At 39.5% G+C, this 26,289-nt stretch overlaps 1 protein-coding gene across 2 annotated transcripts in view; it reads left to right on the forward strand.

Annotated features, from left to right (window-relative positions):
• The first annotated feature begins 8,779 nt into the window (after positions 1–8,779).
• Positions 8,780–26,289, forward strand: part of LOC148428003 (chemokine-like protein TAFA-2) — a 66,440-nt gene continuing 48,930 nt past the window's right edge. For both annotated transcript variants that reach the window (XM_088409199.1, XM_088409198.1), the window contains exon 1: positions 8,780–9,216. The gene's annotated coding sequence lies outside the window, so the exon portion shown is untranslated. The remainder of the gene's footprint in view (positions 9,217–26,289) is intronic.

The raw sequence follows: 26,289 nt of genomic DNA on the forward strand, positions 1-26,289 counted from the left end.
ACTACAACCATTTTGTAACTCATAAATGCGACCCTCGTGAGGATAGGCTTTTAAAATAATGGATGGACGGGTACTCAAACGACTCATCTCCATTCACCTTCTCGTAGGAAATAAAAGACAAATACTGATCTGTCTGCCTGTCTGTGTGTCTCTGCCTGTCTGTCTGTCAAATTAATGGACTAGGGGTCTTGAAAATTAAGGTCAACGTTCTACCTCTTGTAAATGCATGTCTCACCAGAAGAGGGTCCTCTTATACAAGATATTATTTCACACCGCTCCCAAACGCTTATTCCTACCATGATATATTTCAGTTTAGAATTTGTTTTATGAGGATTCATATGAAAATAGTTGACACTCCATGAACTACAGAAAAGTATTGTTCAAGCTTCTTTGCTTCTCGAGAGAATACTTAGGAGAGTTTTAACCTAGACCGAAACTTCATAAAAGATTCATATTTCTTCATTAGATGACATTTATGGCCGCCACCATTTCCCGCCTCATACTCGTGCTCGGAGCTGATTTTTCTCCAAAACAGTGGTTTCATAACAGAAAACGTTGGCCCATGGATTCCAAAGAGTCTTTCATCTTGACTCCCTATTTTGTCGTTTCCTCAGTAAGTCAGTTGAGTAAAAGACACCTCTGGGAACTGAGAAAGACCGGGTGCAAATTCCCCCTGCTGCCTTACATAAAATACTTTCAAACTGTTGCCAATGGCCTACATGGATTATCATTCTTCATCATTTGTGGGTGTCTTCATTGGAGGCAATTGAGGAGTTTGGAGAAAAACAAGTGTGAAAATGGTTAGAAGCAGGTGGGGAAAGAGGAAAGGGATGGATGAATGAATGCAGTGTGGCCCCATTGGTAAATGGAGTGAAGTGATTTCAGAGGCCTCCTTATGCATGCTGGTGTCCCTATGGGTTATTGAAACACATCAGCATGGGCAGAGTGGCATGCAACCATCAGACAATTTAACCCCCTGCGATGCTTCTTGGGCACACTTTTCTTTATCAGTCTGTGTCGACAAGGATTTTTCAAAAATAAAAACTTAGCTATGTCTGGCTTCACAAAGCTTGTACAATATAGTAAAATTATTAAACAATATAGTATAATTATTTATTGCCTTAAACTTGGGTAACCCAGGGCCCATGTATAACACACAAAGCAAAAGGTTGGCACCTGTGTCTACATTCCTGTCCTTTAAATAGTTTGCTTTTACATATACAGTACTTATATTCCTCCTATCCATTAATCAGTACCCTGGGAAAAAAACAAAAAAAAAAAGATTTCCCACATTAGATTAGATAGAAATGCCATGTTCGAATTAAATGTGTGTCTAAGGTAGTGTCAGGTTCAGCAAATAGACATTTATAATAATTAGGCAATAAAGAGAGAAAAGGCACTCAGTTTCATAATCTTCTCGAGTGGGATCGAGAGGGAGAAGGAGTGTAGCGTTTATTTGTTCACTGCACATTCGTTCTCCAACGCTACTTCTAACACCCCCCATTTTATATGATACAGAGGCATCTGATTACATGTAAAATTGGCAGACAGTATACTTGTTTATGTGTTAATATTAGCAAGAATCTTTTATCAATCTTCACATTCTCTGGTAGAGGATGTGAGCTCAGAGGTCCTGACGTCACCTCCAAGGGGCTCTGCTGTCAATGTCTCCTTATCAGCTGTTCACACTCTGCAGTCGAGTTGTCCTCTTGTAGCCACAGCCAAGCTGAAAACTAATTAATGCTGCAAATATGTACTATTATGGCAAATGTATAATAACTACTCAAAATGATTCCTACAGGTAGACACTTTAACATATATTTCAATATTCTTCAGGCACATCATCCACTCACAAGTCATTCTTTCCAATGCCATTCACGGTCAGCGTTCCATAAAACAAACTGCATGTGAGCACAAGTCACACATATGACTCCATTTACTCGATAATACCTGTCGTACAGCTCACAAACTGATTTGGGTTTTCTGGCTAAGAGCCAATCAGAGTGGTTGTCACAACAACATTTTCAGTTGTATATTTCAAATCACATATATAAAGCAAAATACCACAAAAATCTTAATAATTCTAAACAATGCTTTTTATTTTAGGTGTGTACAATAAATGTGTTGAGTAAGATTTGCGTACAAGTATGCTTTTCACTCGAGACCATGATTGGCAGTCACCAAAAAGAAATTTGGAGGCTTTAAGTGGTGATTGTATTAAAACATATAGGTACTCTTCTGTCATATTAAATCCATGGTTTCAATAGGATTTCTTGTCATTGGCAAAATGGATGTCAGTCAGTGAGTGGCCAAGTGTCAGACACCCTTATGGAAATCCTTTGGTAACCCTCTCCTGAGTAATATTTTGGAAGATTGAGACCCTTTTGCTGTGGAAGCTCTCTGTTGATAATGGCTTGAGAATATAACAATGATCAGGAAAAAGCCACTTGAAAGTTTAAACTTTGGATTTTATTGGAATCACATTGAGAGGCATCAGGCTTTCAATTAAAATCTACTTTAATGTGACTGGTTGATTCTGAACACTGTTAAAACAAAGGCATGCAAAGGCAGGTGTGCAAAACTGGGGAAACCACTATTTCTCACTTATTTTTCACCAACCTGTCCAAAATATAAACACACACACACACACACGCACGCGCACACGCGCAAACACACACACGCACACACCTACACACGCACACACACGCACGCACACGCACATACGCACACACACACACACACACACACACACAAGAAATACATCTACTTTACTACTTTTATTTACTCCCATCTTGCAGGGATGCTGCCAGTTAAGTCTCTGCAACACATTATCTCATACTCTATAGACATATTCATAAATTATGTTTTTACCACCTTATGTACAGTATTTGTCAAGGCCTAATTGAACAATCAGAGAAAAAGAAAACACATCTTGAAGTCGTGCCTGCCAACAAGTCGGAATGCATGACAAACCTTTACTGCCATGTTAACCTTCACTACTAAATGTTTTAAAAAGCCATGGCAACGAGTCTTATTGCAGCCTCTCTCCTTCCACTTGCTCCCAGCTTTCCAGCTGGTGTGCATATCACGGTGCACGTATAGGATAACTGACTCCCATCACACTTGGACATTTGATAAGTTAGAGCATCATCACCTTTTTCCCCAAGTGAGACAGCATTTGACTCAGTCAATAAATGGTCACATGAGCATTTCCTGATCTGCCACTTCCATTGGTTTGTGTATTGTTACATTCTGGCTCAATGAGAAACTTGCAAGTGATACACGGACGGACGGACGGACGGACGGACAAACAGATAGATAGATAGATAGATAGATAGATAGATAGATAGATAGATAGATAGATAGATAGATAGATAGATAGATAGATAGACAGATAGACAGATAGATAGATAGATAGATAGATAGATAGATAGATAGATAGATAGATAGATAGATAGATGAATACTGCCATCCAATATTACAATTTGGCTGAGGAGACCAGTAATGGTGTGTGACTATCTGCACTGTAAATTTAATGCAGCTTTGGTAACTGGTGTCGCTGCCATATAATGAGAGTTTCGGGCAAAGCCCGCTTGACTTTCATGCAGAGATGCAAGACCATCAATTATCAATGCGGGAAAAGACCGGCCTTTCATGCTCATTACGGCTTTGAAGGAATTAGTCTGTTTGAACATATACATCTTTGTGATAAAGGAAAGGGAGAACCAGACCTTGAGAAAGCTGAGATGGTAAGTTGCACCCTGCTGTTATCTGACATAAAGTCGTTGCCGAGGGCAGCTGGGCTTTTCAACTTAACTTACAGCCCATGATAAATGATCCTAGGTAACTGTTTTTAAATTCTGGAACTTGCACTGATAAAAGTTCTTTTAAATCTCTCAAAAAAGGATATTAATTTGATTTACAATTACTGTAATTCCTTCTATTCATGTTTGGTGGCACAGTATGAGTGATTTGCACACCCACCTTGGCTGGCCATGTGATTGGCTGGTAGCCAGTCTAGAGTATACCTCGACTCATCTAAAATCGGCTGGGATAGACTCCACGTCATCCAAAACCCTAGTGAGAATAAGTTGTAGACAAAAAGGAGAGATGAATTCATGCATGTGTTGGCTGTGTCCTGGAGGCAGCTGGGCCAAACACAAGCAAAAAAGCCACTTGATTCATCCAAAAAAAAAAAAAAACCCTGAATAAAATCAATTTTCTTCAAAGAAATGAACCAAAACCAAAAATACGATCGCAGGCTGTAAATAGATATGTAAGACAAGCATTATAGTGATGTGAAGACTGAACAGTTAGCACAAATTGGAAGGATTTGTTGATTTGCAAAACATGATAGCATGTTTGCATATTTGTGGGATGATACATTTTACATAATTGCTCTAGCCTAAACACTCTGCAGTGCCATACATTATGCATACATGTCCCTTACATTTCCCAAGGGGGATGATTAGCCACACTTAGGGCGAAAGGCAAAGACATAGGGTGATGGACAGGCAGCTGGAGACTCACAGAAAGACCGGAGGAAATGCAAGTGGGAGCGATAGTTCAGCTAGAACAGAGGAGCTGCCATCCGAATTGATATCACGACAAGAAAAAACAAAACAAAAAAACAGAAACAATGACAGCTACATCTTCTAGCCTATCTTTCATATGCTAATGTTGATGTGACAGCCTGCCTGGGCAAAACTAATGTCGTGTGTAAACAGTGGGTTGTGTGGGCACACGCATGCACACGTGTGTATTTCGAGTATGGCGAGGTACTTTGAGCCACACGGCATTTAAAGACATCCTCATGTGTCCAAGTATTTTTTAGAAACGGTTTGCTCCTGCTCATCCTAAATGCTTATTTAGGTTTACCATATTGAAAAACGACAAACTTGGGTGAAAATTTTAATGTTTAAAGTATAGGTTTGGCATACAGTTACTGAGCCATATGTGTTCGAGGAACAAAAGTTGTGAGGTGTATAAATAGCTGCAAATGAGTTTGACAACCCTAATATAGATTGTCTATCTATATTAGGGTTGTCAAACTCATTTGGGGCTGCATGGAAGAAAACACATAAAATCATGGTGTATATCTTTAAAACAGTTCATGTCAATTATTTTTAGATTTTTGCTACACGTGCCAGCCTCGTCTTAATTGTGAATCAGGGTTCAACTGTAAATATATATTGTTGAAAAGTAAATTAAAAAAATAAAGTTAACCTTTTGTGTGCCCCATGTATCCCATTATCGTGTCATCTTTACATAAGATGAATGGGAATTTGCTATGGTGTTTTATTTTGAATTATAAATAAATAAATGAAAAATTAATAACATAAATAAATACAATGAGACACTTCATATTCAGAGAAAGAAAAATGACCCAATCAGCATCTGTGGTTGGACAACTTTGCAAGGAATGCAGCGATATACGAAGATATGAACAGAACAAAATGGTGCGTTAGTGTCTTATTTTGCACACTGGGTACCACCCACACAACAATATACAAGACAGAAGACATTTAAAAAGACACGACGAAGAAGTCGAACGTGAAAGCAATGTGTGCAAACTGTTGAGCTGGAAACAAAGTAAATTGAAAAAGAACTACAAGGCTGATCATTTATAACAAAGCCACGTGTCTGGTAATGGCCCAGATGGCGACCCAACCCCATTGTTAATCTCTCTGGAGTGATCGAAGAGTTTTACCTGCGTTGAGCAGTGTGTCAAATCCGGAAGATGTTTAATTTCACTTCACAGGGATTTTATGTTGACTTGAGTCGCAAATCTCATTGCAAAGACATTGTGTGTTCTTTTCAGTTTTTGCTTTAGTTTATGTTTTCTTTTTTCTGTATTTGAGCAAGACAGACAATGACAATGAAGTTAACGAAGATTCCGACTTACATTATACATTCAGTCGGCCTTGTTGAAGTTGCGCATGTTTATGCGCAACTAATGTGTTCATGTGGTCTGCAAAGCTCCTCTCTGAGGGAAAGGGCTATCTTTTCGGATACAGAAATCCACCAAGGTCTGCCTTTGGCAGTTCTAAATCCCTCTGTGTGTCACTGGGAGGCCACCAACTGGAGTGTGTTCACAAATGAAAGGGTGAGGGTGTATGTGTGCAAATGTCACTGATCCCATAGGAGTAGGGATGATTTTTGAGAGCTTCCAAGTAGCAATGGGCTCTTCCAAGCATGTGACTGTTATCTTGAGGTCCACATGTCGACTTCAAGTGCTCTGCCAGTTAACTGAGCACAAGACAAATCCCACGGGTGGTGCATTCACAAATGCTATTTGAAATAGAAAGTAAAGATGAAGTCATAGGTTTAATAAGAAGATAACATGGAGGGATCAGAGATGAGCAAGTGTAAAAACAGAAAGGTGTAAATGTGTTGCTTAGGAGGATGGAAAGTCGAGAGCAGTAATGTGAACTCTCTAACAGGGTAACAGATTAGCTCACTGGCTGCGATGATATATGAGTGGCATCAGACCTCCTTATGTACACAAGACACACACACACGCACCCACACAATCACAATCAGACCCCCAATACAGATCAATTACACTGTCATCCGTGTGCGCGACCATTCATCATCACCTCAGTTAGCACCCCCCCACACACACAACCACACACACATGCACACGCATTCACGTATTGCGCATTGACTCACACTGGACATACTTGGTGTGCGTATGACTAAAGGCAGGTGAGCGAATACTTTTCGTAAAATAGTGTATATATATATATATATATATATATATATATATATATATATATATATATATATATATATATATATATATATATATATATATATAAAACCATTTTTTCTGTATGTTGTCATGCCTCATTCCAAACCATGCAAAATTAATCACTTGCCTCAAAGTTCTACCTATTTTGAATTGATTAAAAATAGAAACCTAAGAAATCACATTTCAACATCGTACTTACGTACTTAATACTTAAGTATTCACAGTCTTTGTTTAATGTTTTGTTGTTGCACCTTTGGCAGGAATTACAACCTCAAGTTTTATTTATTTATTCATTTTATTTTCATAAATATGATGCCACAAGCAAAGCACACATATCTTCAGGCAGGTCTGCCCATTACTCTTTGCAGTATTTCTCCAGCTCTAACAAGTTGAATGGGGGATGTCTGGTCACAACACATTTTCAATTCTATCCAAAGATGTTAAATCAGATTCAAGTCTGGGCTCTGGTTGGGCCACTCCAGGACATTCAGAATGGTTTCTGAAGCCAATCCTTTGACATTTTGACCATGTGCTTCAGGTTGTTGTGCTGCTGAAATATGAACCTTCACCCCAGTTTGAAGTCAAGAGTGCTCTGGAGCAGGTTTTCATTCAGGATATCTCCACGTATTACTGCATTCACTTTTCCTTCTATTCTGACTAATCTGTCAGTTCCTGCCGCTGAAAAGCATCCCCATAGCATGATGCTGCCACCACTATTCTAGGGATGGTTTTGGCCTGGTGATGAGTGGTGTCTGGTTTCCCTCAAACACGACACCTGGCATTCGCAGCAGGATTAAATCTTTGTCTCATTAGACCAGAGAATTTTGTTTGTCATGGTTTGGGAGCATTGGTTGTAGTGGTCCCTTTGAAAGTGGGTAAAAAGTTCACAAATTTTACCCCTTTTTTTAAAAAGTAGTACAGAAAAAAGATCAGTTTTAGAACCAGTGACATGTTAAACAACTGTAACCAGAAATCTGTAATTTCTTAGATTTCTATGTTTAATTAATTTAAAAACAAATTTAAAAAGAATTTGTTCACAATGTCATAATGGGGTATTTAATGTGTGTAGAATTGAGGTAATAGAAGAGCGATTAAGGCACGAGATATACGATATACGAGGCTCTAATATTTGGAATGAGTCTTGGGCAAAGTGCATTCAATTTAAAATGCACTTCTCACAGCCAAGCCAGTGGAAACAATTTTGTATTATGAAATGACGTTTCGGGGAAAAAACATATCGTTCCTGCTACTGAATGAAACTTAGGACAAGACAAGGAGATTTCATCCCAAATTGTGATGGTTATCTTTAGACCAAGTGGGAAACTAATGCAGGTGATGTCAAGCTCTCAGTGGCAGTTTTCCTTATTCACACCTACAGACTATTTCAAGTCCGCAATCAATCTAATAAGCATGTTTTGATATTGTGGGAGGAAGGCACAAGAGGGGGTTCCATGCATGTTTCAACTAAATCGTTTGCTATCATATGGGGAAACATAATTGAAGCCCTTCACTTCATGGTGCAAAGTAACACTGGAATAAGATGGCCCCATTGTTTTTTTTTCACTCAAAACGTTTAAATTGTCTTTAATTCATTAAAAAAGACTGGATTGTTTTCATAAATGAATTGTAGTTTGATTGATATGTTTGTTTTAATATTATTTGTTATTCGATATAATTATACTAACCACAAATGACCTACCATATTCGTTTGTTTTGAAAGAAAAAGTCGCCTTCGAGCTGAAAAAAAGCCACCCCTGCACAACTCAAACGTTGATGTTTTTTAAATTGAATTTACAGTCACGGATAAAATCATCCAAACCAAATCATCCGAACCATAACCCTTCCAACTAAAAATGCTGTTCATCATTTCTATGGGGAAGTTGATAAATATCGAAGTCGAGGTGGCGCTCAAGTGACCTACCACATTGACTCTGGTTATACTCAATGTACCGCTAGAGGGCGCTAAGCCACCTCCTCTACTCCAGGACAGAGTCACGCAAAGCTACTCACTCAGCAGAAGGGCACTAACCAACCAACAGCCTGTCTCTTTGTAACAACACACAACTGTCTCTACATTCTGCTGTTCACGCCACGCCGGAAAAGAAAAAAAAGATTCTGGACGCAGCCGAACCTAAAATTTGGATTTTAGTGCACTATTTATCACCAGGCTCCACAACGAAGTTTTTTCGCTGTCATCCCTGTGCCACAAGCGCGGAACTTCGTGGACCTCTTTTTTTTTTTTTAGGGGATTCCATAAACCGGTCTGGTACCGCGTTGGTGCTCTGCAGCTCTGCTACGGAGGCTGATGTGTACGCTGCAACTTTCCACGTCAAGCAAGCCCCAGAAGCCGTGAAAATTATATCGAAGGGGATGACAGCCCTTTTCTCGCGGATAGCGGAGCGGCTATGAGGATAGAAGTCTGCTCCCAGGGCTAACAGAACCAGACCACACCGCACCAACAGGTATGGATAATGCCACGCACCTGCACACATGGGACTATGCACTTATGCTCTATTTTTCGCGTTTGGGAAGATCGTGCGTTTATTGCACATCTGAGAAGAGAAACCGACAACAAAGTTCATAAACAATGTCGCCCAGTTTAATTAAAAACAAAATCATGTTCTAATGGATTAGATTTAGTTTATTTGATGAGAAACATCCCACGATGTGTCAATTTACAAAAGGACAAACCAATGTGCAAAATTGTGTGATGCAAATGTGTTCATATTTCAGGTTGTATTGTTTTCCTAATTTCCCCTAATTTTTTAAAATTGCCATTTAATATTATGCACACGATAGGATCTGGATAACTCGCTATGTGACGGATGGAAACTTATTTTTTGTGTGGAATCGGCCCGCTAACAACACAATATTTATTCCCTGAGTTTCTTGACATTTTCTGTGGAAAATTTCATGAGAACTCTACGAGATTATTGTGAGAGGTGTTCTTGGTCATACCAAATTGCGGTTGGCATGAAAGAGGTCAGGATCGTGTATTTCTTTATTCCAAACAAATGTCACCATGCCTTTTAGAGTTTGCTGCACCAGAAGCCAGTCTGCCACCGTAGACTTGTTCAAAATGTGTTGGTAAGAAAAACTAGCAATGGTAGTAACAGGTTGGTCAACACGGGGCGCCGTAAATATGAGCTACTGGGTTTGAATCTCAGCCTCTTGGGTGGATTCTTATAAACAGGAGCAGATAAAGTTCACTGAATACTCTAAATTATCCGTAAATGTGATGTGTGTGTGTGAATGGTTCGTCCAAATAAGTCCTGCTGGTGGTTGGTGACCATTTCAGGGTGAACCCCAATTCTTGCCTGAAGGCAGCCCCAGAATTGACTGCTGGTAGTCACAACCACATATAGACGAGCCGTCTATGAAATGAATGGATGAATGATTAAGAAGGGGTCTACGCTAACCTTTAAAGTAAAAATGAATCTCCACAAATACTTTTGTTATGAAAAAAAACATCTGGAGTTGATGATGTTCTCAGGGTCTTGCTGTACACACTGTATTTGCCTAATATGCACTTCAGGAGGTAATATCTGGCTTCGGATCATTTGTTTTTATTTTTTTTAATCCCTCAAAGAGCAATTAAGGAAATGTGGAAAGTTTTTTTTTCTTTCTTATTTTGCAACCAATATGGTTATTCCAAACACAGGTGCATTTTGCCATCCAGCTTCTTCTGCTCCCACTATGCTTTTACAAGCCTTGTGAAAGAGCATGCGGTGTTGAGCGAGTGGTTGCAATTGAATGAGATTGAGAAGCTACTTTCAGAAATGACAGTGGGGAGTGAGGAAGGGAGTCGTGAAGTGATTTGTTGATTAGATGCCATGGAAAACTCAGTACAGTACCTTAAATTGGAACACAATGTACATTTTCATTTCAAGCCGGGATTTGCATGTCTACATTTTATTATTATGACTAATGGACTCACTGAGAAATTTAAAGGATGGTGAATATACAATTGGATACGGATTTAGTGGCATCTGATGGTTACGTTAAGTGATGATAATGCAGCAATATTGAAGCATGCTCACTACGGTGTCTCTGAAAGACTGTACTTACTTACAAGCCTACAACCATTTTCTTCAGCGAGCAAGTGAGAGAGAGAGAGAGAGAGAGAGATGTACAAACTTGCCATTGGTTTCAGTGCATCATAGCGAAAAGGGCCCTGATGATGACATACTATATAATCAGTGTTTGACCAGTTGTTGTGACTCCCTGCTGACAATTAATTCCCCCTGTGCACAGACACTTGTTTTCCCCAAACACTACAAGAATAAGTAAGGGACATACTGTTTTCGGAGTCATGCCTTATCATTTCTAAACACAAATGCACTTTTACCAGCCGTGTAGAAAGCAGGACTGGGCAACATCAAGTACGGCAATCCAGGCACAGGGGGGTTAAAAGCACGCAACAACACAGTGCATGCAGAATCACATGCACTTCAAAGCAGCTGGCGTCCGTGGACACAAGGCAGCCACACACAACAAGTGCACAGTACGGATTCTATTGCTAAAACCAAACACTTTTCAGGCCATTTTTTTTCTAAGCTTGCTCCGTAGCACCAAGGTAAATTCTTGTTGTATGGGATTTTTTTTTTATTTTTGCTCAGGGAATTATTGTTTTCATGTGTAGTGGGTCACTTCTAATGTATAGAATAACCGTGATCATCCAAACCTCCCAATGACAATGTCCCCCACCTGGACTGCTCCTTCTCCTACTTCTTTTGCTTCTTCTTCTACTTTTCCTTTTTCTTGTATTCAAGCTTGTTTTTATTTTATTGTTATAAGGCCTCTTCTTGCCTTTTGAGTATGAATTGGTGGTGCCGTATATGAATGAAGTATTGAATTAAACGCTGCATTGCGATTGGCTGGCAACCAGTTCAGGGTGTCCCCCGCCTACTGCCGGAAGCCAGCTAGGATAGGCACCAGCAAGCCTGCGATCCTTGTGAGGATAAGTGCCTCTAGAAAATGGATGAATGAATCGATGAATTAAATGCTGCAAAGTGATTAAAATATGAGAATTATTTAGTGTGTCTAATTTCATTGTTGTAATTACCGTTCTGTAATCTCTTCTTCATTTCACGTAAACATTTCTGCAAAAACATTTAGATGGGGTTAATGTGGCAGATGAAAAATATGCAATATTGATAAACAACAACAACAAGTAGCTTCCAACACAACAGGTGCAGTTGTAACAATGTAATGTACTTCTGCTGAGACTAGTCCTAAGTTCTGGCTGCAACCTTTACTTCCACCCATCATTAGGATTGATGCTGTTTTCCTTTCTCAATGACCAAATATTTTGCAATTCACATTTAGAATCAAACATTGTTCATCCAGTTCATGGTAGACTTGTTCAAAAGTGGGAAGTTTTCGAATTTTGTTTGGCAGAATTTTGCTATGACTTGCTACGTTAGCGTCTTTGTTGCTATTGTTAACTGTGGCTGCAGCCACAACTGGGTGCTTTGCATTTATGTTCAAAATTCTGTTTGTTGTTTGCAAAGTGAATATAGGCCCCCCACTCCTCATTTTCCCACCGCCATTTACATGGATTGTATCTAAAACAGGTGGTTTAAATAGATGGAAGACAGTCGCTATAACAAAATAGAGTAATTGTGTGCACATATGTAGAGCACCTTTTAGAACTTGAACTGCCACTGTCACTGTACACCACATCGGCAAGTGCTGTTACCAAGCAAAAGCCAGCCCATTGCACGTTCACTCACCCTCACTTCCATGTCACTCGAGAGCAGACCTTTAAAGGGACAATGTATAAGATTTGGACCATCTTTCATAAAAAAAGGAATAAATTAAATGATTATAAATTTCAAAAACTTGGAAATAAATGTGTTCTTAACGACCAACAGTATGTTTTAAAAATAATTGTAGCTCTAGTTATCGTTAAATGATATCACATGGGGGGTGGCACACCTCCTGAGGCTCCGATGTCTGTTATAGCTATGGACAATGGTAAATGCAGCACCTTCAGCTGTCCGTAATGAAGAACGGTCAAAGTCTTCTGACACATTGTATCTTTAAGGCATGCGGACATTCAGTCAGTTACTATGGTGTCCAATGTGAGGATGACAACCCCAAGTATTGTCTGCAGTAATGTCGGCAGCTCCCATATTACATCGATGGATGGTAATGAAATCTTTGCATGAAACTTTTCAATACAGAATACAAATAATACCATGTAATTGGTTGCTAGATATCATTGAGTGAACTCAAAATTTCAAGGCAACAAACCGATAAAATTATTAATTGTCGACAACAAAATATTTTATTTTGGCCACGTGGAAGTTGGCTTTACCACATACTCAACAAATAAGAATTTACAAAATGATTGTCCCTTGTACTAAGCTCCCAGTTTATGGATCCAAAGTAAAAGTCTTCCTTTCGGCAAATTGTTTTGGAGCAAACAATTTACTTGCTTTGTTGAACAAAAGTAATATTGCTGCCATGAATGCAAAAAAAAAAAAAAAGAAAGCTGTTAAAACTTAAATTATTGCACCACCCAAAAACATTTTTTTTTTTTTTTTACAACTGTGTTTCATTCAACCTTGTCATGAGGCATTATTTGATCTAATACTAAAAATAATGATAATTTATCACACATTTTCTCCTCGGTTGAGCAGTGAAAACCAGAAATGTACATCCCAATTCTAAGAAATGCATACAGAAATCTTCAACCATTCGATTGACATGCACTTGCATTTCCGCATGATCAGACACACACAAGTCATAATACACAAGGCGTCAGTATTCACATAAATTGTGCACATCCCACTGTAAACATTTAAAACACTCTTCTTCTTGCGCATAACATTAATCCTACTTCTCTGCCCGCTGGGCTTAATGCCAAAACTCATGTCCAGTGAACAATAGACTTAAAGCCAGACCGAGAAAATGAGACATATATAGCTTCCAGAAGAAGTGTGCCCTATAAAAGGTGTTTCCTTTTTGATTTGCCTTATGTTGGAGATCTGCTTGTTTAGTTAGACAAATTTAGAATGAACAATGGAAAAAAATGAATGCGGTATTTTGCATTTGATTGGCTATCTCCAGTAGCTGTGTGATGTATGCTGAGGTCAAGAGGGAGCGAGTAACCACTCTAAATGTGTGTAACCAACATAAAGATGTTGTTTCTGGGAGATCGGGTCCTGTAAATTCATTCCTGGGCGCCAGTCCTGTTCTTTCTCATTCCACCTCCCAAAGGTGAGCTAAAGCATCCAAAAACATCTATCTATCAACATTCTTTACCAGAACGCCGCCACATAGCTCACTCCGTATGCACACACCTATGCAGAGATTGTTTTGTTTTGGTTTTGTTTTGTTTGTTTGTTTTTTTTTAGACTCAGTTCTTTCAGGAAATAGGCGCACACAAACATCGCTCTACTCCCGAATGACTTGTGCGGGACAGCATGGGCGACAGTTCCAACAACAAGATGCACCTGCTGTGAAACAGAGCGGCGTGTCAGAGAAGAACAGCAGCAGCAGCTGGGCAGATTACGTGAGCCTGAACAAACTCCATTACTGCCTCCATTACCCAGGTATACAGAGCCCTTGGAAAAAAAAAAAAAAACGCTGTTTACTCTGTGTCTCACACACTGTCTCTCTTAACTACACAGTGAGGGAGACTTGATGATTACAGTAAGTAGTTTTATGGAAGAAAAATACAAACAACTGTCTGCCACGGAGAGTGTGAGTTGAAGACAGATGAATTAGTGAGTGAACATCTAATATCTTAGGTGATTTTGCTGCTTTACCACTGCAGCGTCTTAGTTTTTAGGTTGCATGGCAGCAACCAGGCACTCTAATTGGGCCATGCCAGCCGGAAGATTGCAGTTCAGGGTCCAAAGTTTAAATCAGGCTAACTCAGGCCTTCCTGTGTGGAGTTTGCATGTTCTCGACGAGCTCGAATGGGTTCTCTCCAGGCAATCCGGCTTCCTCCCACATTCCAGGTGTGATTGGGTGTGTGAATGGTTCTTTGTCACTGTGTGCAGGTGTCCAGGGCGTCCTTCGCATACTGCCCGAAAACCGCCGAGATAGGCGTTTAGCAAGCCTGCGGCCCTAGAGAGGATAAGCGGCTACTGATATATATTTTTATTTTTGTCACTAGTGGTAGTAAACGTCACCCTTGTCATATCAACTCAGCACACTCATAATCAATAGAAAGAACTAGATCAAATTGGATTGTACCATTATAAAAGATTTTGCAGGGATAGTGTGTAGGTATTTTATTATATTACATGTCACTTTGCAAACATGTAACTGCTTCAAAATCCTGCAGGTGCAGTACCACCTCATGAAAGCACAAGTGGCATGCGCGCAAGGTTAATAAAGGCAAAATATTAGCGCACGTGAGGGAGAGCGTGAGATTCAATTTGAATTCGCACTGTACGGACTTGCATGCGCATGTTTGTCTGTTTGTCTGTGACATGAGCGATGAACCGCCGTGTTTATGTGCTGAAAGCCATCCATCTCCATCATGAGTGACTCTGGGGTGCTGTCATTATCGCTTCCCCTTCATTTGCACAGATAGCAGCAATCTTTTTAGCCTACTGTCCTTCTCTTAAACATCAAATGAGTCTGACCAGTAGTTTTATATTTATTTTCTTAGTTACATTTCTTTCTCTGGTTGACCTCATCCAAATAGTCTTGGGTCATTACTTTTAAGTTTGTGCATTTTGGCTTGAATTACGTTGAACGTGACTAATTAATCTTGATTAGTGTCCAACGGAAACCCAATTGATGTTCTACGCCAAACGATCAGTCAAACGATGCCAGGAAGTCACATGACTATGACATCATCACAATGTCTTACAAATGCAACATTTTCAAATGGACTCACGCTATTTCATGGGTATAAACAAAGTTATTTTAAGACAATTTCTTGTGGCATAATTTGTAATTTTATTAAAATGTTTTTATTATTGTTTCAGTTAAAGTGATACTGTTGGGCATTATATGAATTTGCATGTTGCTAGTTCATGTTTTTGTCGAGGATCATGCTTTGAATTAAAAAAGAAAAAAAATCAGACATTACATACCAGTTATAACATTTTTTTTGTAGGTTTTCGCCCCCTTAATATTTACTTACTCTTTCTCACTACCCTTGCTTGAGCAAAGTTTTGGCTGCCCACCTCTGCTTGTAGTGAGTATTTAACTTAAGCACAATCACACTACATTTCTGAGTTGTCTTTCAAGATCGTTAATCCAAACAGCAATTTAAATTTGGTGTTTTTTTTGTTTGTTTGTTTTGTTTTGTGTTTTTTTTTTTTTTTTTTTGCCGTGCTGGTTTTCATTAATGAGCCTGTGGTGACTTAGCTCTCTGCCATGTGACAGTGGCACTTCGGCCATGTCATGACTGATTCGTTATGGCTGATCGCCCACGCTGTACCCGATCGCAATTAGTCGGCAACACACAGCACAGATTTCTTCATCAGAAGCAACTACACAGTGATTGATCATTGTGGCCATTAGCCCCAGCCAAACAAGTCCTGTTGTTTCTTCTCAGTTTTTTTGCAGACCTATTTGTGCGGCCAGGGGTAAATAGAAAAGAAAGCTGTAAAGCAAATGACGTTTCAAAGGCTGCGACTGAATAAAGCCCGTGTTGACAGATTACAATGAGAACACACACATACGCTCACAGTACGCACACGTGTTCATATTTTCAACTCCTTTTACGTACTTGTTTAGCTCGAGGCCTGGCCGACTGCTTGTTGCGTTTGTGTATGCACTTTTATCTTTTCGTCTTTGATTATGTTCTTATAAGTGGAACCATGTGCTAGTAGTTTTATGTCTACCTCATCGAGTTGTCAGCCAAGCCCCCAGCGTATGCAATTACTGTTTCTCCTTATGCTATTATTTGTAATAAGCAGTAATAGCAACCAGTACAGCTTTATTTATCGGAGCAGTCATTACTCACTCTTATTGATCAGCCTTCTTGAACATTTTCTACAACTCGTCCTGTTTATGGTTACAAGTAAGCTAGAGTCTTATCTTGGCTTTGGGTAATAGAAGCATTCATACCGATCACTGACTTTGTCGTTTTTAATCAAACTAGGATGCATGTTGTTTGAAAATGGAAGTTAGAGCACCCACAGATGTTGACCTGCCGCAATTTTGGTGTATGTGGCAAAAGTCGGTTTCACAGTTTCTGCTTTTGAGCATAAGCAGTCAGTGAGGGTGAATGGGCATAGCCAGCACCTAAAACAAATGTCCACAACAATGAGCACAAATGAATAGGGTGGGTCTGAAGGGATATAAGAGAATATAAGTCCATGCCATTCACATCTTAATGATTTTGCTGTTTACCAGCCACTAGAAATCTGGCTCGTTAGTGCTATTACACTTGAAACAAAGATCAACCCTCGAAAGTTAAAATCAGGTGAGTCTCTAAATAAAACTCTCCCCCACAAGCAAGAAACCCAGAAACAGGCTTCCATACACTAGGTTGCAGCGTGCTGTCAACAGACATATTTGCCAGACCTATTCCTCAAACTGAAAATAGTTCTTATCCAGTGGTACTTAACCTTGTTGGAGGTACTGATTCCAACCAGTTTCATACGCGCATTCACCGAACCCCTCTTTAGTGCAGCCAGGTTGATATTGCAAATGAAAAAGCTGCACTTGCCTGCGTGGGTAAAGGTTAAAAAAGTAAATGAATATATAAACCAGAGCTAGTCAAGCATAGGGAAGACGTGCAAACAGAAAAGGTCCAATGTGTTTTTGTGTGTGTTCTGTTGAAATGAATAGGCCTGCATGAACCTTTGAATAGGCCTGCAAGCTTTAGCAATGGATTATCTCTGAGGTGCAATTTGGAGGTGCTTTCTGAATAAGTTGTTTTGTTATTACATTTATTATATGGCTAAATTGCGGAGATATTTGACCATTACTTTTAAAGGTAAGAAAAATGAAACAGTGACATAAAAATGGAACAAAATATAAAGTTGTAAACAAGAAAATGTTGCTGACTGAATCATATTTATTTAGTGAACATCCACCATGTGTTCATGAAATGCTAATGCATTATCACTTACATTGTCTTTTTCTAAGTAATTTATAAAACAAAATACGTATGGGTGCTTGACCAATACGGATTCATAACGTCATACACTATGCTCAGTGCAAAAAAAAAAAAAAAAGAAGTTCAATTGCGGTTTTTGTGAAATGGGAATGTCTCAAAGGCACCTCATGGTGACGCTGACTCCCATGAGCACTTTAAATGATGAGATAATGGAATCCACACTGAGAGGAGACGGAGCTCCAGCAGGGTTTGCACCATTGTGTGTCAAGTTTCTTTAGAGATCCTTTTGAGAGATGCCTGCAACGCAACTCCCAGTCTGCTCAGGAGGCCGAGCTAACACTAATACAGTATCTGGCACCCCTTCCAAGGGGATCGCATCCTTAAGATGGTTTCTCTTACTAATCCCCTCCCAATATGACTATTGCTATAACACTGCCGTTTGCCACAGTGCCGAGAGGGTACGTGCAGAGGGTGAAAAACCTCACATACATTTATGGATGTTGGGATAAGTTCATTCAGATAGGCTGACAATCATCTCTGGTAATACAATATATACTGTATGTAATACCCCCAAATGCAAGCTTTATGAATGGGATGCTACACGAATCCCATAAAATGAGATGCCTTACAACAGTGGTGTCAAACAAATTTTTATTTTGGGCCGCATTGTAGTGATAGTTTCTGTCAGAGGGCCGGAATGACTGTGAATTTAAACACATTTTAAGTGTGTTGATCACACATTTACCAAGATTTGATATCAGAAGCCGGCAAAAACGTATCATCATGTTAGTTGATAAAATGTTGTTGTTTTTTTTTTTTTTTTTACATAAATTTAGAACATGTCCATTCCTCAGAAGATAACACAAGAGTGTCTCAGTTCTAGCCAGAATAAAGAGTCGGCTGGGTGAGAGACTTTGTGTGAGCCTCTGAATGCATAAATTTTTTTATAATTTTAAAAGACACGAATTGTCAAAAGACAACTTCCAATCTGACTGATTTTTATTAGCATTCCGGTTGCCACTCTGTGCGGAGGCCAAGTCTGGCCTCGTGTCCTCCTGGAGGCTACACCTGCGGTGGAGGTCTGCTCAAAACAGATCATGAATTCAGTTTGCATTTAGGCCTACAATCTCCTGTTTTAGCATACCTTTTTTTCCCAGCATTTATTTCCCCCCAAATGTACCCTTCTCTATCAGCTCAAAGTGTTTGGATCGGGATTCTAAACACAATGATGTTTGTTCCACATGAAAGAGATTGTTTCAAGGGATTTAATGGTGAATGTGAGTTGAGTGTAAAACAATATAAAATCCCATCAGTTTAGAAGATGCCATGTGACAACAAGGAATATACAGTGTGCTTGCTTCCTGCCTTAATCCACTTTGATAGACTCATTAATCATCCCCCTAATCCCCTCAAGAGGAATAGTGGCAAAAGCAGAGGTGATGGTGTCATGGTGTCTTTAAAAGGTGAAACATCAAGAAAGATTTACGATCACTGTTGTGTGCTGGAGGCTCAAGTGTCAAACTGAGCTGTGAGTATTTTTATGCACATCTGCATATCCATGACGATATTAATGGGGCCCCCGAAGGTTTTTGACCGCCTCTTTGAAACTGCTGTGTGGTGCATCTGATCCAGGGTGGTGTCGTCTGTATGTGCTGACCAGTGCAGTGCAGCCTACAATCTTCCTTTGAGGAAACTCTCTGAGGAAATAAAGACCTTTACTGCGGCCGCTGTAAACCACTTGGCATGCAGGCCAGTCGTAGATCAGAACAAAAGCATTTCTCACTGGGGATGCATCAGTCAGAGTTCTGGCAACCCTCATGGCGATGATGGCATCAACGCTGGAGAGGTGGGGCCGAGCAGCTTTCAGAAATTGTCGGCACAGCGTGGGCATTCTAAGAGGCTCCTTGACATAGCCTGGTCTATCTGACCCCTATAAGGTGTTTCGTGAAATAAGGAAATCATGCACAGGAGAGAAAATCCATCTGATGCAGAAAGGGTTTTGAACCCGGGAAGGGCGAGGAATGGCTAGGTCACCTTTATATCAAAAAAAGTCGTGCGCAAATTCGGGGTAAAGTCAAAGTTGCTTTTTTTTCCTTGTGTTTGTGTGTGTGTGAGAGTGTATCTGTGTGCGTGTGCTTACACGCGTGTGTGTGCATGAATGTGTGTGTGTGTTTTGAATTTGAAAAAGTCATTTTCTACAATGCAGTAATTCTAAGAGAGAAGGGCTTCTTCCAATTTTGACATTTGTGTGCAAGTTCATGTTTTAAAGCATAGGTGTCAGACTCCAGTCCTCGAGGGCTGAAATTCTGCACGGGCTACATTTTTCTCTCCCCAACACACAATTCAAAAGATACGCCTATTAGCAAGCTCTGCAGGAGCTTGAAAACCATTCTAATCCTTTCAATCAGATGTGTTTGAGAAAGAAGGTTTGAAAACATGTAGGATACTGGCGCCTCAAGGACTGGAGTTTGTCACCATTTTAAAGCATACCGGTCCAACAGTGAACCATGCCAATTGGTGGGGTTGTAGAACACTTCCTACTAGAATAATAATTATAGCAAATCTTCATTATTATGATGATGATATAGAGCTACTCTTGACCTGATGCTATGATAGGTAAGTGTACTGTACATGTTCATCCCTTTGGTTTCTTGGCAGATTAATCTAATCTTTTTCTGACTTGAACTAAAATGAAAGTTGGGCTCAGGGTCGAAGTGTTGTGTGTGTGTGTGTGTGTGTGTGAACCATTTTGAGTTTTCTACCAGTATAGTGACCAGTGCTCTCTTATTCAGACCTCTTTTTGAGTGTCAAGGCTTGCTTTTAGAGTAAAGATTTTAATTGAGTTAATGTTGAGGTTAGGGTAAGGTTTTTGTCCGTGTACGTGTGTGGTGTCTGTGCAGGGTAAGCCTGGAGGCAAGCTCTTAGAGGTCTGCAAAGATAGGTGAGAGTGAGAAGGAGAGGACAGATTTGAGCGGTAATCTCTCTCTGCAGAACCCCCATCCTGCCAGCCCACATATCTACGTACACAGACTATAGTAACAGATGCACAGTACCCACCAATGCCATGGCCATCATGTAATCATGTTTAGCATGGCTCTCTCACTCACACAAATGCACCAGGCAGTCTTAATGTTGTCAATGTACAGTGTAAACATTTCTCCCCAAATCACCAGAAGCAGCAAGCAAACTGAACAGATTGTAAAAAGATTTTGTGGATGGATGGAGATAGGGGGGGGGGGGAAATGTCTCTTTTACTCCCAGATATTTTAATTAGAATGCTTGCTTTCTCACTTTTAAGTTTTTAAATAATAAATGAAGGAACAAATGCTCAGGAATACACATGCAGTGAAACATCTAGATATGAATTTAATCCGTTGCAGAGTGCAGTTTGTATTTTGAATCATTCTTATAGTGAATCACATTTTACATGTAATTTGCCTAATTTGTTCCAAGCTTGAAATAAACGCCATATTAATTATCATATTTTACCTTGCCAAAAAACGCAATGTTTGGTAGATGATAGAAAAAAAATGTCAACCAATAATTTTACTTCCACTTGAACTTTATTTGATAAAAGAGAAAGCATTGAAACATTAATTTTCATCAAATTTTTCTTTTAATTAATGTCTGTAAACAGTAGCTTTAATTTCACTTGAACTTTAATTAAAAAACTGAAATGATTGAAACTTTAATTTTCATCAGATTTTTCTTTGAAAGAAAATGACTGTAAACAGTCGCTTTAACTCCACTTTGATTAAAAAAACAAAAAAACAACATTGAAATTCAAATTTTCATCAGATTTGATTAATGCAACAACGAAGGGAAACCGAGAGTGAGGTGAACCCACTCCACAAAAAAAAAAAAAAAAAACACCTCATTACCCAGGTTTTTGCACCCACTTCACCGGAAAGCTCTCTCTTAGCGCTTTGAATTTCGATCACATTCTTCCAGATTGGACGTCGTCCCATTCAACTATCACTTCCATTCTTGTTTGAGTTCATTTATGTTGCCTGTGGTTTATATATGGTTTTGCAATAATTCCAGGCATTTTCAGCTAACTACTTCACTGTTTGTGAGCGCCCTTTGTTAGATTTTTCTTCTGTTTGTAAACACACTTTAATTTTGGTTTCTCACATCCTTGCTCTTTGATTGGGCATTTTTTTGTTTCTTCCTTTGGTGCCTCCATTGGTCACCAATAAACTGAGTGAACTTTATCTGGTGTCTGCCTTTTTGGGATGCTGCATTGCCACCGCACTTTCTTCCAGTCAAAGCCTCCTGCAGGATCTGAGACGAGCGTAGACGAAGCCTTTACGCCGCCGCCAGCCTCTCCTACACCTTTACCTGATGATGAGGCATCCTTTGAAGAGCTGTAAAGCTCTCGTTAACGTGTCTGGTAACTTACCTGTGTAATAACTACATCGCCATCATCTTACTGCACAGGTCTTTCGTCACACCTTCAAACATTAATCAAGATCATAATCTTTCAAAGTGCCTGTAGAACCTTTGCATGTGTGCGTGTATCGACGTCCTCGCCTTACATTTTTTCACCATACGATGTGGACCAATTAACAGAGTGAATAAATGTATCTGTAGCCTCCAAAGGAACACACGGCCATACATAGGAAATGTTGCTTCCGGTTTGTCCCGTTGAGCTGTTTGTGTTTGCTATCGAGTGAACGCTAGTTCGGGTCTGAGCCAGTATGTTTGGGCACACTGGGAAAGATTGATTTCGACTGTCGCCTTGAACCACTCGCAAAGAGCTGCCTGGTGAGCCACCTGTGTTCCCAGAACAAAAAGCTTGTCTGGCTTCCCTCTACAAACGATTCCTCTCTTCCATTGTGTTTCTGAGGCCCCTCGGCTTGGCTTGTCTGACACTCAACTGCTTCCAGTCTGGCTTCTCGATTTCCGCAAATCTTGCCCCCTGCTCTCGAGTGGTAGATGAGATGAGCAGTCCAAATAAAACATTTTCCTTGCTTCTAAGTGGCTTCCTCTGTGTGTGTCTGAGGGTGTCTTTCTAAAGTGTTTCTTCCTGATAAGTGTAATACAGATTATTATGAATCAGTTGGAAGGCAGGTGTGACTTTTAACCATCTGCTGATTTGCATTCGATGTAATACTTGCCTCTGTCTGACTGCATGTCGATTCAAATCTGTTTACTTTACTTAAATTAAATTACTCTCATTCTTCGTCATGAGCACTCAGTTCAATATTAGTAACGACATGGAAGGGCAAAGATTTGCATACAAATTAGGGACTGTGCAGGACTATGCAAGATTTACATGACTCCACTGACTTCCCTGAGACTTTGTTGATTTGCACAGGGGTGCACATAACTGCTACGCGACCAAATCACTGATGCGTATTGCGCCAGCTTCATTTTGCACATTTGAGTATTGAGTCTCTACCTACTCTCATCCATGACCTGATCCATCAGGACAGCCAAGTTTGAGCTGAACATTTTTTTTTTTCTAAAACGGGGCTCCAAAATGTTCTGTGACTTGAGGCGCACTTAAAATATGGTGCAAGATCCTCAGCTAGCAGACCAAACAGTTTGCTCCTCGGTCGGACATTTTCCGTCATCCTTTATTTGACAAGTATGAAAATAACAAGTGAATGTCCATCCATCTATTCATTCAACCATTTTCTATCGCCGCTTATCCTCACTAGGTTGGCTGGCTTGCTAACTGTCTACGGGCAGTAGGCAGGAGACACCCTGAACTGGTTGCCAGCCAATTGCACGGCACAAAGAAACTGTGTGATTGTTATCACTGATAAGCTGCACTGGACTATAAGCCGCAGGTAATAACATCAGATATTTACACAAAAAAACGGTATGAGAAGTTTATATTGTTTTTAGTTATTATTATTTTTTTTGTAATTGTCTGCCAACAGCAACATCCTCTCTTTAACAGACGTACAGATTGCATGTTTGCATGTCTGCATGTTTAGTCCTAACATATTTATAGAAAATGGATGAATGGATGGATATCTGCTAGTTAAATAGCAGTTCAAGATCAAAATGAATTCTTGAATAGCATCTTTGGTGTCTCCTTTTGTTTGATTTTTTTTTTTAAATAAAATAAAATAAAAATATTGTTTTACCTCTGTTTGAGCACAGCCATTGATTCACATCTTTTCAGTTCTATTGGATAGTTGTTCCATAAATTGACACCTCAAACAGATACTGTACACTCATTTGCTTGCTGGTGACTAGCAAAAAAAACAAAAAACAAAAACAACAACAACAACAAAAACAACAAAAAAACTGCTAAGCCACACTGGACTATAAGCCGCAGGGCTCAAAACCTGAGGAAAATGTCGGGGCTTATAGTCCAAAGATACATACACATACTGTATACATATATATATATATATATATATATATATATATATATATATATATATATATATATATATATATATATAATATATATATATATAAATATACAGTCGGCCCCCGGCTTACGAGCACCCTGATTTACGAACAATTCGCCTTACGAGCGTGGATCAGGGAGATTTTTGTCCTCTGCTTACGAACAAACCTCTCGCCTTACGAGCAATACGACATGCCGGCCATTGAGTATGTAGAAATGTTCTCGTTTAATTGCGTCAATTAAATCAACAGTAGCGACATCATTAATCATCAGTAGATACTTGAGACGTTAACGTGAACGCTATTGGTCTTACAACGTCACACTGACTGTCTCACTCACGGTGTCTAAATATATTACCATTTAAGTGTAGTGTTTGTACAGCTAAAGGGAAAAACAGCTGACATGAAATTAAATGTGCCGATTGCAGGACAAAGAATTGTCATTGGTTTAAATGTGTGTTTTTTTTTAAATTAATTGTCAATACATTCCAACCGTTTAAAAAAAAAAGTGCGAATAATTATCAGTCAGTCACGAGATGCGAATATGCTATTGGTCGATTAAGGTCACCCGGTCTCACTCACGGAGATGCTATTGGCCGGCGTCACACGTCAATCACAGAAATGCCGATATGCTATTGGCCGAACGCCTTTATCTAGCTTGATGGGACAGGATGGAAGAAAGGAGAGAAAATTAGTGAAAAACGGAATGTTGTGAAGACTTTGCAAACTTTATCTGTTAGACATAGCTTCTAAAATTACTAGCAGCGGTAAAGAAAGAAATAAGAGGATGATGTTTTAGTATCTGCGTGATTTGCACCCTGACTGAAAGAGGTATTGTAACACTGTAAGACCAATAGCATATCGATCGCCGTTTTAACTTTGAACGTTGGACTCTGCCCCCCTCTGCTTACACCCAGCTGAAGTCTCGTCGTTTCAAAGGTAAAAGCTATTTATCCATTGTATTTATTATATAATGCAAGTGTTTAGCAGATAATGTCACTCAATTTAATATATGTATACAGTGTGTCGTTTTTACCTAAGGTTTCGGCGCGCGTTGCACGCATTCACAAATTAACATGGGTTTGGATTGCCCGCTATACGGGCAATTCGAGATACGAGCGTAGCCGCTGAACGGATTAAGTTCGTAACCCGGGGGCCCACTGTATATATATATATATATATATATATATATATATATATATATATATATATATATATATATATATATATATATATATATATATATATATTGTGGCAGCACAAGGGGACGTGTAGTGGAGGGCCGCTACTTCCCCTTCTATGAGCAAACGCCACACCCCAAAATGGGCGACATGCCAAGGACTCCATTGCCCAGCATGCCTCACTGCCTCAACAGGTGCAGCTGATTAAATAACAGGATAAAAGCCAGCCTGGCTGATTGGGGAGGGGTAACTGCGCTGCTGAGGAAGAGACATGTGAGGCAAGAGAGTGCCACTGAAGCCAAAGCCATAGAGCCGCGAGAACAGGTTTTATTTGGACTTTGACCGTTTTTGACCTGCTTTAAGTTGAACTTTGTGCGCCAGTTTTGGAATCCAGACTTAATTTCAAGTTTTGCATTTTTGCTCATATATTTGTCCTGCTTTCGTTTGTACTTTGTGAATATATATATATATATATATATATATATATATATATATATATATATATATATATATATATATATATATATATGTATATATATATATATATATATATATATATATACAGTGGTACCTCGGTACTCGACCATAATCTGTTCTGAGGTGGTGGTCGAGCACCGATTTGTTCGAACACCGAAAGCAATTTTCCCATAAGAAATAATGGAAAGTATGTGTGCACAAGTAAATGTGCACAAGCAGTACATGATAAAGATAAAGATAAATAAAGCATTATAAACCATTTTGTATAATTTACTTACGTTTTGGAGAGTGGTTGATGGCATACAGGAATGGATGTGGAGAGGACGGGAGGGAGTTACTCCTTCCATGATGACGCTAGCTAACTGCGACGCGAGGTCGGACACTCGTACACCACGTTCATATTTTGCTATAATTTCCTTCTTCGGTTCAATAGTGGTCCTCATTGTTTTCCTCTTTGCCTTCCC

Source organism: Hippichthys cyanospilos, chromosome 2 (assembly GCF_059441005.1).
Source record: "Hippichthys cyanospilos isolate Australia breed blue-spotted pipefish chromosome 2, RoL_Hcya_1.0, whole genome shotgun sequence".
Taxonomy (NCBI): Eukaryota; Metazoa; Chordata; class Actinopteri; order Syngnathiformes; family Syngnathidae; genus Hippichthys; species Hippichthys cyanospilos.